This window comes from Littorina saxatilis, linkage group LG9 (assembly GCF_037325665.1).
Source record: "Littorina saxatilis isolate snail1 linkage group LG9, US_GU_Lsax_2.0, whole genome shotgun sequence".
NCBI classification, from domain to species: Eukaryota; Metazoa; Mollusca; class Gastropoda; order Littorinimorpha; family Littorinidae; genus Littorina; species Littorina saxatilis.
The window spans coordinates 9,284,045-9,300,723 of record NC_090253.1 but is presented as its reverse complement, the minus strand read 5'-3'; the positions used below and the strand labels follow the sequence as shown (position 1 = coordinate 9,300,723).

The 16,679-nt window shown below is 45.4% G+C and overlaps 1 long non-coding RNA gene across 1 annotated transcript; it reads left to right on the top strand.

Annotated features, from left to right (window-relative positions):
- Positions 1 to 12,456: 12,456 nt before the first annotated feature.
- On the top strand, positions 12,457 to 13,809 carry LOC138975210 (uncharacterized). The gene is made up of 3 exons (XR_011458550.1): positions 12,457 to 12,913; positions 13,451 to 13,522; positions 13,766 to 13,809. It is a non-coding gene; the product is annotated as an uncharacterized lncRNA (long non-coding RNA).
- Positions 13,810 to 16,679: the final 2,870 nt, after the last annotated feature.

Here is a 16,679-nt window from a genome sequence, read left to right as displayed (position 1 = left end):
TTCTCACTTGGAAGTCCCACTTACAATTATTCTGCAAGATTACGCCAAGATGTTTATGTTGGTTCACGTTTTCCAAAACGATATTATTAAAAATGATTGATTAGGTTGGTATATTATCACGTTCCCAGCCAGCAAGACATTGGCGGCCGATAATCGGCCGAACACCCTTCAAAAAGTCGGGCCGGTGACGTCAAAACATACGACGCGGGTGTTGGCCCGACTAACTTTTGCAAAGAGGCAACGAGGCGGCCGACAGGCGGCCGAACACCTGCACTATGGCGGCACGCATCCGGTCCGATGTTAATCGGCCCGATAACTTGTTGGACCTGCGGCCCGACACCTTATGCCGACATCGGGAAGATATCGATTTCAGCGGGAAGACATCGGGACGATGTCGGCATAAGGTGTCGGGCCGCAGGTCCAACAAGCCATCGGGCCGATTAACATCGGACCGGATGCGTGCCGCCATAGTACAGGTGTTCGGCCGCCTGTCGGCCGCCTCGTTGCCTCTTTGCAAAAGTTAGTCGGGCCAACACCCGCGTCGTATATTTAGACGTCACCTGCCCGACTTTTTGAAGGGTGTTCGGCCGACTATCGGCCGCTAATGTCTTGCTGGCTGGGCATGCAGCTACAGATGCAGCAGTATGTACCACCCCCCCCCCCCCCCCCCCAAGTGTAACAGTGCAAAATTCACTTACAGCTACAGCAGTACAACCCCCCCTCCCCCCAGTGTTACAGTAGACAACAAACCTACAGATACAGCAGTGTGTACACCCCCCCCCCCCCCCCCCGTTTGTAACAGTGCAAAACACATCACCAGCTACAGATACAGCAGTATGTAGAACCCCCCGCCCCTACCGCCCTCACTGTAACAGTACAAAACACACATACAGCTACAGCCGTATATACACCCCCCCCCCCCCCCTCAGTATTACAGTATAAAACACACCTACAGCAACAGATTCAGCAGTATGTACAACCCCTCCAAGTGTAACAGTGCAAAAATTACTTACAGCTACAGCTGTATGTACACCTCCCCTCCCCCTTAGTGTAACAAAGTGCGAGGGATTTGCGGTGTAGGGGAAACAACTACGTTAGTCAAAAAGGGATTGGACCGCGGGTTTGTTTCCCTTTGCGTTGCTGAGGTTAAAATGTAGATTTGCTGCAAATTATGTTTTGACAACAAAATACGTTTTTGTGTTATTAAGATTTTATTTTGATTGACAGGGTATGAGTTCAAAAAGATTTGTGAGTTGGAAAGTGGTTTGAATCAAGAGTACTGAAGGATTTAGGTTTTTGGCAGGAGAGTATTTTTGGGTCATGTGATTGGAGACGCGCGCGAAAATGTTCCTTTTCCGCCTGACTGCGAAGTCGAGAAGACATGCTGGCGTAGTATTGAGAAAAGAATCGGGAAAGAAATAGAGATTCTTGGCAGCATCCGGTGATCTAATGTGGTAGATTGTGATGCCAGACGTGGAGGTAATTTTGATTTTATATTTGTATGATCGATGGTGAGATTAAGGATGAAAATTTGTTGGATTTGAAGTGGTGCTTGTTGTGAGAAAAGCCTGTTTGTGGATGGCGCCGGTGCAAATCATATTTTTGATGAAAATTGATGATTAATCACAGGTATATTGGTAAAATAGGATGATATTTTGGGAGAATATTATGTTGGTAGTTATAAGGAATGGGTTTGAAAACGATTGATCAGAAAATTGAACTTTTAGTTGAGTTGTGAAAGACAGTCTTATTTTTGACGTTGTGGGATCAAAAAGGGAAAGATTAAGAGTTGAAGTGGAAGCGTGATGTGACAGCCGAGACTATGTTGTTAAACCGTGTTGTACACAGTATTAGAAGAAAGTGTACTATGATAAAACATAAATTGTGGTAGATTTCCGGGAAAAGTATTAATTTCATAGTGAAGTCAGTCAGTAATCTGAGATGACAACATCTCGGATACGACAGGAAATCAAAATCGTTAATTTACTCGCTATTGATAGTTCCGTAATAATTGCAGATGGAGGAGGATGCCGCGGTTTGCATGTTTTGGTCAGAGGTAGCGTGACCGAGAGAGAAGGCATGAGAAGAGGTTCGTACATCTTTTCCTTTGCTTATAGTTGAATTCAGTGAAGAACAAGATGGCATTAATGTGTTATTAATGTAGTGTTAGCTTTGTTAATGAGTTGCATTGAAAGAATTACGACAGACATTGTGAAGAAAATTATGCTCCAACACAGAGAAAGCAGGTAAAAGGTTGTAATACCTTGATGTACATACCCACTGGGAAACAGGCAGTAATGTACCCTGGGTGTGTGTGTTTTTGTGTTTACAGGGAGCAGACGTCGGTTGTAGACTACTCTTTCCTAAGGGGTTTTCAGTGTTCAGTTTTTCAGTTTAGTTTTAGGTTCAGGTTCAGTTTTATATTTTATTTTTATTTTTATTTTTTTATTTTAGATCTAGTTTTATTGTCTTACGGGGTTCTCTCGGTAATCATTATTTTGTGACTGTTGTGAACGTCAAGTGTGCTCTACCCGTATAGTGTAATCCAAACTTTAACCGGAAGTTGTGATGACATTGTCCATGGTAGGGATGTTTGTAATAGTTGGCATTGTGAAGAGGACAGTGTATTGAATTTTTTGATAAAAGGATGGTTGTGTGATCTGCTAGTATTGGGGTCAGTGAGTGCCCTGTGGATGTATGAGAATGATCTAGCATGGGATTAACCCTTTTGTCGCCTGACAGAGATATTGTACGCTCAGGCTGAAGCCCACCAATCCTCTGAGAACTCGTCTTGTCTGTACGCATGTGTATTAGCTGCCATTATATTAAGAAATAAAGTACAAAGTGACAACATTTATTGTGTGTCGTGGTGGTGAAAGCAGACGCGAGTTTGTGTTGTAATTGTTTTCTACGTTTGTTTTGTTTTGTGAAATTATTTTATCTTTTTAATTAGTTCCAATTGGCCAAGTTTTTCCCGGTTCTTGTCTTATTTTTCAACGGGGTCTCGAGACACGAGCCCACGGCAGGCCTTGGGTTAGAGCTCCCCCCAAGTAAATATTGGGAGTTCAAAACTAGTTCCAACCACTCTTCTTGTATTTTTATCACATATTTGAGGGAGAGAGTGGAAGTTGACAAGTTCGATCCGTGCAAGTCTCGCAAGAGGACGTAGGAAATCCTCTCCCGGGCATAGTTCGTACGGAGAGAACGGGGCTAACTCAAAAATGTGATTGGCACCTCCTTGTTTATCTTAGATTTTTACTTCGGTCTTATTTGACCCATTGTGACCTTTGTTGGGCATATTTGGGCTGTTATTTGACCGTGGTAGGTCTTATTTGGCACCATCCGACGGGACCACCGTGTGGAGTTATATGTGAACTTGGCGAGCTTGGACCAATTGGAACATTGTTTGTGGTTTTTTTTGTGTGTGTATATTTATGTGAGAGAACCCCTTAGGATAGGACTAGGATCGAACGACGAGAGCAACGGCAACGACTGCGGCAACGACATCTGGATCGGCTGGACGAGAGAAGGAAGAGGAACTTGGACTGCGGCGCGACGCAAGACCTGTGTCAATACTGTTTTGTGTACTTGTGTTGTGACCTTGACTTTGCGAATTGTGTGAAAGTGAATGAAAGGAGTTGCGAACCTCGGAACTGTTTGACGGAATAAAATAGTTGTCAACCGAATTGGTAAACGTTGAAGGTCACGTTTTCGATTGCGTCTGTGACAATAAATCACCGTTTGCATTTATTTCCGAACTTGCGAGATCCTCCTCCGGAATTGTATCAGAAAGCTAATTGGTAGTTCGGGAGAACACAGTAGGATCACTTTCATGTGCGAATGTCACGTCACGCTTACATTTAAACAAGTAACTTTGCAGGATGTGAAGTTGCTGGTGAAACAGGACAGTACTGATATAAAAGCTAGTGTCGTGCTGGGGAAAGATCTTTTGTGTAGATTGCAGGAATAAGGTTAATCAACATGACGGACAGGAAAGAGAGAAGAGAGATACTACATCCTAGTGATGATGACTTAATGAGGAGGCTGAATGAGTCTTTGAGGGAGAGTGAGGGTGCTTCGTATCTTCAGACACCAAGTGGAGGGTATACAAGAAGGGAAGAAGTACAGATGCTGGGGGCGGCTGATCACTACGAGAGGTTAGGGATTAGAATGGGACTGTCCGGGGTAGAGTTAGCACAATTTGTGGCTACAAACGAACGCCAAGATAGGGTGGCAAATGAGTCTACCATGGCGAACCTGGAAGCAAGTAGAGGAACATCGGCTAGAGTGCCAGTAGCAGTGTACCCATCCCCAAAGATAAAGTCATTCAAAGGAAAAGAGTCTGTAAGAGCGGGGTACGATGTAGAGGAGTTCGTCATGGAGATGAGGGCAATGCTAGCACAAAGGGATTTGGGATCGAAGGAAGGACTGCAGGTGGTTCTGTCTTACGTTGAGGGTGATGCCAGACGTGAAGTAAAAAACGGGGGCAGGAGATGTTTTGGCGCAGAGGATGTATTTGAGGTGTTGAACGAAGCCTATGGCGATAATCGGTCTCTGTCTACTCTTTTGAAAGAATTCTCAGAAAGGGAACAGTTACCCAGAGAAACGGTGAGAGAGTTTGCAACTGATTTGCATGAGAAGTTCGAGAGACTTGTGAAGAAGCAAGAAACAAGTGGCAGAGAGGTTTCTCGAGAAGAGTTACTGTGCGATCATTTCATTGAAGGGGTGAGAGACAAGGGTCTAGTTTTAGATCTGAAAAGGCAGTCGCAACAGCAGAGTCAGTCCTTCCGCACGCTAAGGCGTTTAGCCATTGATTGGGAGGAGACAATAGAGTCAGGATTGCCAAAGAATAGAGCCACTAGTCGCACAGTAAAAGCAAACTCGGTGGAGGTAGAGAGTAGGGACGATTGGAAAGAGGATCTAGACAGGTTGATCACCGGAGTCAAAGAAGGGTTGAAACTGGCGTCAGAAGAGAAGTGTGTCACAGGGCAGATTGGGGCACAGTGTAGTCTTAGTGGGGGGACCACCGAAACAGGCATAGAGGATGTTAGGCAACAGATGCACAAGATGACCAGGGATCTGGAAGAGTTGAAGGGTTGGTTGCGCAGGACAAATGTTTCAAGGAATGATGCGGCGGTGGACGAGGGAGATGGACAGTCCAGGTTGTCGTCGACATTCAGACAGACATTTAGGCGAGGACCCAGGTCAACGAGGTTTCAGTATACTCCAGATGGAAAGCCGGTTAGGTTTCAGTACACTCCAGATGGAAAGCCAGTTTGTGCTAAGTGCAATTGTGCAGGGCATGTGTGGCGAAGGTGTCCAGGTGTGGCGACACAAGGGGAAGGTCCGTTAAACGACCAACCGTCCGCGTAGAGAGTCGTACGTCGGATGGTAAGAAAGGAGACTCCACCTTGGTTTCACGGATGGTAGGTGAGAAGACTATGGTCTTTGTGGAGGTAGATGGTACCAGATTAGAGTGTCTGTGGGACACAGGGTCACAGGTGACTATCATGAGCAAAAGATGGTTCGAGAAATATTTCGCGACCAAGAGTTTGGTTCGAAATACGCAGTTCATTCAATTGGTTGCGGCGAATGGGACTAGTATTCCCTACTTGGGATACGTGCTCTTGGATATCAAGGTGGGTGAACAGGTTCTCCAGAAATGTGGTGTGCTAGTGAGTGCAAGCGAGTCCTCGAAGAAAGGTGAGCCAGACCTTGTGCTGGGGACAAATGTGATAGAGAGGGCAAAAGATTTACCGAAGGGTTTGGAGTACCCAAAGGGCGGTAAGAGAAGTTGTCTGGGAAGAGTTCGACTACCGAAGTGCGGGGTACACGCAGCGGCGAGGTCGATAGTTTCAGTCATGGTGACGGGGAGTCAAGAAGTTCGGGATGATGAGGAGATAATCATAGAACCGTTGGTTACCAACAGCGGATTTATGATTCCGTGTACGGTGGTGAAGGGAAAGGGACCATGGCAGGTTCCGTTGTTCAACATAGGGGAGGAAGATTTGTTTTTGCAAGGAAAGACTCCAGTGGGATCTTTGCAGAAGGTTGCTCATGAAGTACGACAGGAAGTACAGGTGGAGGACTCCTCAGAGGGATTGGTTGTACACTGTGCTGCAGTATCGGCCAGTGAAGCATCAGAAGCAACAAGTACGTCTGGGTTGGTCAACAGGGAAGATGTGGACTGTAGCGATGAGGAGTTTGTGCAGTTGCAGTCACTGTTTCAAGAGTTTTCGGGTAGTCTGACACAAGATGACATGAGTTTAGGGTATACTGATAGAGTGAAACATCGTGTGTTGGATGACAACATACCGACAGCGCAAACGTTTCGCAGAATACCGCCGACTCAAATGGAGGAAGTCAAAAGTCATATACAAGATTTGTTGGAGAAAGGGATCATCCAGGAGAGCAGCAGTGAATACGCATCGCCGATAGTGTTAGTGAGAAAGAAACCGGCACCGGGCGCACTCAGAGGAGATTTACGTCTCTGTGTGGATTTCCGTGAAGTAAACAAGAAAACCAAGAAGGACAAGCATCCTATACCACGGATCGAGGAGTCTTTGGATGCGTTGCAAGGAGCCAAGTATTTTACCAGTTTGGACTTAGCTTCAGGGTACCACCAGGTGGCTATGGACGAGCGTGATCAGCACAAGACGGCTTTCATTACGCCTTTTGGTCTCTACGAATATAAGAGAATGCCTTTTGGTCTGGCCTCGGCCCCGGCCACGTTTCAGAGACTCATGAACTCATCGATGCATGACATGCTGTTCCAGATCCTGTTGGTGTATTTGGATGACATCTTGGTGTACAGCACAACATTCTCAGAACACTTGGAGAGACTGAGGAAGGTTTTGACACGACTGCGTGAACTGGGTCTAAAGTTGAACCCAAAGAAGTGCAAGTTTTGCCAGAGATCAGTTGAGTACTTGGGGTACACCGTGTCGGCGGAGGGTGTGGCAACAGACGCGAAGAAAATTGACGCGGTGAAGAAGTGGCCGAAGCCTACCACGTTGCGAGAGTTGCGTTCGTTTCTGGGGTTCTGTTCCTACTATCGACGTTTTGTGAAAGGTTTCGCTCAGTTGGCAGGGCCACTACACGGTGCTGTGGGAGAACTGTACGGCAAGGCGCAGCATAAACATGGAGGGAAGAAGACCCCTTTGGGAAAGACTTGGACGGATGAGTGTCAGCAGGCGTTTGAGGCTCTCAAGGAAGCGCTGACGACGGCGCCGGTGCTTGGTTTTGCAGACTACAACTTACCATTTATCCTAGAAACGGATGCAAGTCTCAAAGGATTGGGTGCAGTCCTGTCGCAGGAACAGGACGGGAAGAAGAGAGTCATAGCTTACGCCAGCAGAACCTTGAGGCCACCAGAGAAGAACATGACAAACTATAGCTCGATGAAGTTGGAACTTCTGGCATTGAAATGGGCTGTCACCGAGAAGTTTCGAGGGTATTTGTTGGGAGCAACTTTCGTGGCATTCACGGACAACAATCCGTTGAGTCACCTTGACAAGGCAAAACTTGGAGCAACAGAACAGCGTTGGGCGGCGCAGCTTGCGTTGTTTGACTTCGTTATCAAGTACAGGTCAGGACGTTCAAACGTGAACGCAGATGAGTTGTCCAGGTGCCCCATGCCAGCAGAAGATGGGATAGAAGAGGAAGAATTTGTGGACGCAGCCCTTCCCATAGTTCGGAAAGCAGAACAGCTGGATTTGAGCGCGATCGCTGAACGCATGGAACAAACGAGGGTGTGTGGGATCAGAGTGGAGACCTCCACAGCAGGGGAACAGCAACCTGAAGGAGTGAACTGGGCGCAAGACCAGGTGAAGGGTGAAGCACTACGTGCTTTACCATCTTTGTCCAAGGAGAGCCTACAGGAAGCACAAAGACAAGACTCCGAATTGGGACCACTGTTGACGTTTGATCCTACCAGTGAGGACGGCAGGCCTACGCATGACGATTTGTTAGGCAAGAGTCGTGCGTTTATCACTTTGTGCAGACAGTGGGACAGGTTTCGACTAGTGGATGGACTGTTGTATCGAGTGATTCAGCACCCTACTACTCACGAGGAAGTAAGGCAGTTGGTGCTACCAGTTTGTTTACGGAAGACTGTGTTCGAGTCTATACATCAGACCGGACATCAGGGTATAGAACGTTGTACACGACTGCTGCAAGAAAGATGTTATTGGCCGGGAATGTTCGCCGATGTTCAGAAGTGGGTGAAGTCGTGTGAGCGCTGCAACTTTTCGAAACGCGTGATGCCGAGCGTGGTGACACCAATGGGACACTTGTTGGCCACGCGACCTTTGGAGGTGGTGGCCATGGATTTCACCACGTTGGAGAAGTCGTCCGATGGAAAAGAGGATGTACTCGTGATCACGGATGTATTCACCAAGTTCACTGTAGCCGTGGCGACCAAGGACCAGAAGGCTACCACTGTGGCGCGAATATTGGTGACAGAATGGTTCCAGAAGTATGGGATACCAGCACGGCTACATTCGGATCAAGGGAGGAACTTTGAAGGAGAGGTGATAAAGGCTCTTTGTGACATGTACCAGGTTCGGAAGTCCCGGACGACACCCTATCATCCCCAGGGCAATGCGCAGTGTGAAAGGTTTAATCGGACTATGCATGACCTACTGAGGACATTGGGAACCAAGCAGAAGAAGAAATGGACAGGATACCTCCCAGAGTTGGTGTACACCTACAATGTGACTCCACATTCGTCGACAGGGTTTTTACCGTATGAACTGATGTTTGGACAAAAACCGTGGCTGCCAGTGGATTTTCTGTTGGGCAGGGAAGAGCAAGCGGACTCAAGTGTGGAATGGGTGACGCACCATCGAGAGAAGCTGGCAGAGATACACAGGTTGACAAGACAGAATCTTGGAACAGCGGCCACCCACAGGAAGAGGCGACATGACGCCAAGGTGAGAGGAACTCGACCGACGAAAGGGGATATAGTGCTGATCAGGGATCACCCTCCGGGTAGAAACAAGATCCAAGATGCTTGGAAGACGGAGAAGTACAGGGTAGTGGAGCAGATCCAGGAGGATGGGTCACCTCTGTTGTTGGAATCATTGGAGACAGGAGCACGGAAGAGGCTGCATATATCGCAGGTGAAAAGGTTGATTGAGGACAAGGAGGAGTTGCCTCGAAGATGTCCAGAAGAGGTAAGACAGATACCACAGAAGGATGCAAGTCCAAGGGAGGTAGAGAGAGTCGAGAAAATAGCACATCGGGAAAAGAGTCAGGGAGTAACAGGCTGGGAAAACGTTGATGCCGAAGAGGGAGACTCACGAGACGATAGCACCAGAACGGGGGAAGAAAGTCACTCAGAAGTTCTTGCGAGAAAGGAGGCAAATAGGTACAACTCGGGGAGTGAAACAAGACGACCAAAGCGAGTGACGGCTGGACGACACTCAAATGTGCATAGGCTACCGCGCTCGGCTAAGATATGTTCGGTGATGAAGGCACTATGTGGCCTGTTGGAGGTGTTGTGTTAAGTTCCTGTGGAAGAAGGTTCCTGTCTCTTAGCGGTTTTCTTAGCGCTTTCATAGGAGCAACGGAAGCAGATGTCGCTTGAGCGATCTGTAGCAGGTGTTGGTCAACAGCCTGAGTGTTGGTTCCTGATGAGGATGTAGGAGATTGCGTCGTACGCGTGGAGAGTTGTTGTCAAGGGATTACTCATAGGGTTTGTAGAGACAGGTGAGGTTTAGCCAACCTGTGGCAGGTACTGTTTCAATCAGCCTGCGTGATCAGACTCTGGATGTAGTAGTTAGACAGAACCTGGTGTGAAAGGACAGGATCTGATCCATATAGGAAGAAGTTAAGCAACATCGTGAAGGCAAGTGATGTGGATGCCGATGACTGTCGTGGCGATAGTGTAAGTGTGGTTGTGTAAATAAAAGGAATAGCAGTATGGCTATGAATGGTCCGTGAGGTACACAGCTGTGCTAAAGTAAGGAAGGCCGTTAAAAGGGCCGTGATGCCGTCATGGTCCCTTGTCGGGCTGTGATGGCGGTTGTGATCCATTGTCGGATCATGATCCGAGGCACGGTGGTTGAGCATTGACGGTAGGGTGGGTCAGCTCAACACATTGGGTGCATAACTGTTCGCCTAGGTCAGGGGGTGTAATGATGTACTCGTCCGCTAGGTACCGTGGGGCAGTTGTGTACGTTGGCCAGAAGTACTGGAGGGTAAGAGGTCGGTAGCGATTTTTTTTATTTTTATACCAGTTTGGTGTTTTTTTTTGTTGGTTATAGTTATTAAGTGTCATTTTTTCTCTAATCAAACTTCGTTTCGTGACGTCGAGTGTTTTGTAGAGAGTATGTGGTATTATAACTTATGTATTACCGATGAAGACGAGATAGGTTATAGTGTACTGTTCCTTTAGTAAGGGCAGCTAAAGAAGATGTTGTAATTTTGAAATCGACTTTCATTACCTAAACCGATTGGGAGGTAACGTCAGTCGCTGTCTAGCTTCGGCTTGGACAGTACGAGATATTAAATATTTTCTAACCAGTGGAAAACTTTGGTTTTCGTGAGAGGGTGGAGTTATTGTTGCCATGTCATTGGATATGAGGTCAATCAACATTTTTGGACAAGTTCCACTGTTTGGAATAGAGACGTTGTCCTTACTGATGTAGACTTGTGTTATAACTACTGCTCTCTTGTATTATGTTGTGTACCTTGTTTTGTATCTGTCGACGTGTGATGTTGGAATTTTGTGGTGGTCCCGTGGAGGTTAGGAGAATCTAAAGGCTGTACAGGCATGTAGAATGTTGTACAAAGAGACCAGCTCAGTCTCGATAAAGGTATGGATACGGGTTGCACTAGCCGATAAACGATGCAGGATGGAGTATGACTCCATCTGGTGAAAAAGAATAATGGGAAGTAGGCTGTATGAACTTAATGTCCTGCGTTAGAGAGATTAATTCTGTCTTGATGACGAGAGAAGCAGGTCAGATATGGTTGCACAAGCCTTTTAAACGTTGCACAGAAAGACTAGCTCAGTCTTGATAAAAGAGAGTAAAGGTATAGGTGGCACGCACCTTAGAACACGATGTGACGATTAGACTAGCTCAGTCTAGAGTAAAACAGAACTGGAAATTAAGATTAGCATGCTAGTTAATAAGTGGATTGGATACAGTTAAGATTTTTCTCCCGGAGCGCGGTAGATTCGGAGTTGGGGAGCGGGAAACGATATTCCCCCTGAATGAGAATCATTATTTCCTCCATTCTCCCTGCAGATTCTGATGTTACTGTCGATCGTTACATGTTGTGTTGGTTATTTGTGTTGGGTTATTAGAATTAACGCAAGCCAAACGTTAATTTTTGGTGTGACTGGGTGTGGTGTAATCTTAGGACGTTGCTTGTTGTCGGGGTTAGCGAGTCGTTATAGACGCAGCTCTTCACGTGTCTAGCATAAGTCCCTTGATTTACTTTACCTATGGTGCACAAGTCAGTTTATTTTTGAAGGTTAGAAGCTGTTGGAGTTAGTGATGATGATGGTCTTGTTGTTACTCGGAATTTTGGGGAAAGACTTTGATGAGCGAGTAGAGTAATCTTTCAGTAGGTACCATGTAACCTTTCAATAGGTGCAGCTCGTGTGTTGTCATTGTGACATTAGAACCAGATCTAGGTGGTGACGCCATTAGCCGTTACGACTGCAGTAGTGCATAATCTTTACGTTTTAGTTAAACGCGAGTTTTGTTCGGTTTCACAGTTGTGAAATGGATGAGAGTAGGACAGGAGCGTGGTGTGAGCGCTTGGCTATTAGAGGGTTAGATGAGTTTTGACCGTGGCTGTTAAAAGCACGATTGAGAACGGGTTTTGTCAAACTTTCTGGTGCTGTAGCTCAGTTATGGTTTTAGTAAGCATTGATCTTGGGACACTGGTTTGTCAGTGCTGGTGGTCATAATAGACACAGCATTTCACGTGATCTAGTGCTGAACCTGGGATTGGTGGTGTGCTGGAGCTAAGGATGATTCGAGTTTTGGTTTCTTTATGGTTTTATGGATTGGAGTTTTAACTGCTGTGGTTAGCTGGTTTAGTGAGAGCGTTGTTGGGCGAAGACAGTGATGAGTGGTATTTGCACTTCTTTAGTGAATGCAGAAAATCCACGGGGTTTATCAATGTGACATTCAACCTCGGCACTTTTGTTATTTCCTACGGCCTTAGTGATTTGGGACTCCAATGCTCCGTTGTTTATGTTGGTTAATGGTTTACGTGTAGTAGTATGACGGTGAAGTTTGTTTATGTCATGTTTGTCCATGGTTCTCAGAGGTGGGTTGCATATAATATGATGTATAAAGGTGGATTTTGTATGATATGGTTTGTGGTGAATTCGGGTTTTTAGTAAACATGCTCGTAGTGTGTTTCCAGTTTCCTGCTCGTAGCCGAGGTTAGGTAGACACTTAGTTTTGGGAGACGCGTGTCGTCAGGAGCCGACGTTTGAGTTGGGGAGTGTGTAACCAAGTGCGAGGGATTTGCGGTGTAGGGGAAACAACTACGTTAGTCAAAAAAAAAAAAAGGGATTGGACCGCGAGTTTGTTTCCCTTTGCGTTGCTGAGGTTAAAATGTAGATTTGCTGCAAATTATGTTTTGACAACAAAATACGTTTTTGTGTTATTAAGATTTTATTTTGATTGACAGGGTATGAGTTCACAAAGGATTTGTGAGTTGGAAAGTGGTTTGAATCACGAGTACTGAAGGATTTAGGTTTTTGGCAGGAGAGTATTTTTGGGTCATGTGATTGGAGACGCGCGCGAAGATGTTCCTTTTCCGCCTGACTGCGAAGTCGAGAAGACATGCTGGCGTAGTATTGAGAAAAGAATCGGGAAAGAAATAGAGATTCTTGGCAGCATCCGGTGATCTAATGTGGTAGATTGTGATGCCAGACGTGGAGGTAATTTTGATTTTATATTTGTATGATCGATGGTGAGATTAAGGATGAAACTTTGTTGGATTTGAAGTGGTGCTTGTTGTGAGAAAAGCCTGTTTGTGGATGGCGCCGGTGCAAATTATATTTTTGATGAAAATTGATGATTAATCACAGGTATATTGGTAAAATAGGATGATATTTTGGGAGAATATTATGTTGGTAGTTATAAGGAATGGTTTTGAAAACGATTGATCAGAAAATTGAACTTTTAGTTGAGTTGTGAAAGACAGTCTATTTTTGACGTTGTGGGATCAAAAAGGGAAAGATTAAGAGTTGAAGTGGAAGCGTGATGTGACAGCCGAGACTATGTTGTTAAACCGTGTTGTACACAGTATTAGAAGAAAGTGTACTATGATAAAACATAAATTGTGGTAGATTTCCGGGAAAAGTATTAATTTCATAGTGAAGTCAGTCAGTAATCTGAGATGACAACATCTCGGATACGACAGGAAATCAAAATTGTTAATTTAGTCGCTATTGATAGTTCCGTAATAATTGCAGATGGAGGAGGATGCCGCGGTTTTCATGTTTTGGTCAGAGGTAGCGTGACCGAGAGAAAAGGCATGAGAAGAGGTTCGTACATTCTTTCCTTTGCTTATAGTTGAATTCAGTGAAGAACAAGATGGCATTAATGTGTTATTAATGTAGTGTTAGCTTTGTTAATGAGTTGCATTGAAAGAATTACGACAGACATTGTGAAGAAAATTATGTTCCAACACAGAGAAAGCAGGTAAGAGGTTGTAATACCTTGATGTACATACCCACTGTGAAACAGGCAGTAATGTACCCTGGGTGTGTGTGTTTTTGTGTTTACAGGGAGCAGACGTCGTTTGTAGACTACTCTTTCCTAAGGGGTTCAGTGTTCATTTTTCAGTTTCAGTTTAGTTTAGGTGCAGGTTTCAGTTTCATATTTTATTTTTTTATTTTGTTTGTTATTTTAGATCTAGTTTTATTGTCTTATGGGGTTCTCTCGGTAATCATTGTTTGTGACTGTTGTGAACGTCAAGTGTGCTCTCCCCGTATAGTGTAATCCAAACTTTAACCGGAAGTTGTGATGACATTGTCCATGGTAGGAATGTTTGTAATAGTTGGTATTGTGAAGCGGACAGTGTATTGAATTTTTTGATAAAAGGATGGTTGTGTGATTTGCTAGTATTGGGGTCAGTGAGTGCCCTGTGGATGTATGAGAATGATCTAGCATGGGATTAACCCTTTTGTCGCCTGACAGAGATATTGTACGCTCAGGCTGAAGCCCACCAATCCTCTGAGAACTCGTCTTGTCTGTACGCATGTGTATTAGCTGCCATTATATTAAGAAATAAAGTATAAAGTGACAACATTTATTGTGTGTCGTGGTGGTGAAAGCAGACGCGAGTTTGTGTTGTAATTGTTTTCTACGTTTGTTTTGTTTTGTGAAATTATTTTATCTTTTTAATTAGTTCCAATTGGCCAAGTTTTTCCCGGTTCTTGTCTTATTTTTCAACGGGGTCTCGAGACACGAGCCCACGGCAGGCCTTGGGTTAGAGCTCCCCCCAAGTAAATATTGGGAGTTCAAAACTAGTTCCAACCACTCTTCTTGTATTTTTATCACATATTTGAGGGAGAGAGTGGAAGTTGACAAGTTCGATCCGTGCAAGTCTCGCAAGAGGACGTAGGAAATCCTCTCCCGGGCATAGTTTGTACGGAGAGAACGGGGCTAACTCAATAATGTGATTGGCACCTCCTTGTTTATCTTAGATTTTTACCTCGGTCTTATTTGACCCATTGTGACCTTTGTTGGGCATATTTGGGCTGTTATTTGACCGTGTAAGGTCTTATTAGTAACAGTACAAAACACACCTACAGCTACAGCAGTATGTATACCCCCCCCCCCCCCCAATGTAACAGTGCAAAACACACTTACAGCTACAGATTCAGCGGTATATATGTACAACCCCCCCTCCCCCAACCCAAGTGTAACAGTGCAAAAAAAAACACCTACAGCTACCGCAGTATGTACACCCCCCCCCCCCCAACTGTAACAGCACAAATCGCACCTACTGCTACAGATACAGCAGTGTGTACAACCCCCACCCCCCCCCCCCCCCCCACTGTAACAGTACAAAACTCATTTCAGTTACAGATTCAGAAAATTTTATGTACACCCCCCCTCCCCCCACTGCCACCACTGTAACAGTACAAAACATACCTACAGCAGTATGTACAACAGTTACACTCCACCGCCTTCCCCAGTGTAGAGTGCAAAACACACCTAGAGCTACAGATACAGCAGTATGTTCAACCCCCCCCCCCCTCCCCTGTGTGCAAAACACACCTAGAGCTACAGATACAGCAGTATGTTCAACCCCCCCCCCCTCCCCTGTGTGCAAAACACACCTACAGCTACATATACAGCAGTATGTTCAACCCCCCCTCCCCTCTACTGTAAAAGTACATAACACACCTACAGCTACAGATACATCAGTATGTACAACCCCCCCCCCCCCCAAGTGTAACAGTACAAAACACGCCTACAGATACAAATTCAGCAGTATGTACACCCCCCCCCCCCCCCAGTGTTACTGTGCAAAACACACCTACAGCTACAGATTCAGCAGTATGTACACCCCCCCCCCCCCCCCCCCAAGTGTGCATCAGTGCAAAACACACCACCAGCTACAGATAGATCAGTATGTACAACCCTCCCCCCCCAAGTGTTACAATGCAATACACACACCTACAGCTACAGATACATCAGTATGTACACCCCACCCCCCAAGTGTAACAGTGCAAACCACACTTACAGCTACAGATTCAGCAGTATCATGAGTATGTACTCCACCCCCCCCTCCCCCACTGTAACAGGACAAAACACACCTACATCTACATATACAGATACAGCAGTATGTACTCCCCCCCCCCCCCCCCCACTGTATAACAGCAAAACTAACATACAACCCCCCCCCCAAGTGTTACAATGCAATACACACACCTACAGCTACAGATACATCAGTATGTACACCCCACCCCCCCAAGTGTAACAGTGCAAACCACACTTACAGCTACAGATTCAGCAGTATCATGAGTATGTACTCCACCCCCCCTCCCCCACTGTAACAGGACAAAACACACCTACATCTACATATACAGATACAGCAGTATGTCCTCCCCCCTACATTAAAGCAAAAACAAGAAGGGCAAAGCTCATACGACTCACATGCTTGACCTTGACCTTTACATGACCTTGACCTTCAGGGTCAAGGTCAAATAACTAAACCTAGCAATATGACATCATACACTAAGAACTGCTTTACACATTTTTCCTACCAAAATACATGTGACCTTGACCCAAGGTCAAGGTCATCCAAGGTCATGCAACACAAAGCTGTTAATTCAAGACATAGGAAGTACAATGGTGCTTATTGGCTCTTTCTACCATGAGATATGGTCACTTTTAGTGGTTCACTACCTTATTTTGGTCACATTTCATAAGGGTCAAAGTGACCTTGACCTTGATCATATGTGACCAAATGTGTCTCATGATGAAAGCATAACATGTGCCCCACATAATTTTTAAGTTTGAAACAGTTATCTTCCATAGTTCAGGGTCAAGGTCACTTCAAAATATGTATACAATCCAACTTTGAAGAGCTCCTGTGACCTTGACCTTGAAGCAAGGTAAACCAAACTGGTATCAAAAGATGGGGCTTACTTTGCCCTATATATCATATATAGTTGAGGTATTCAATCT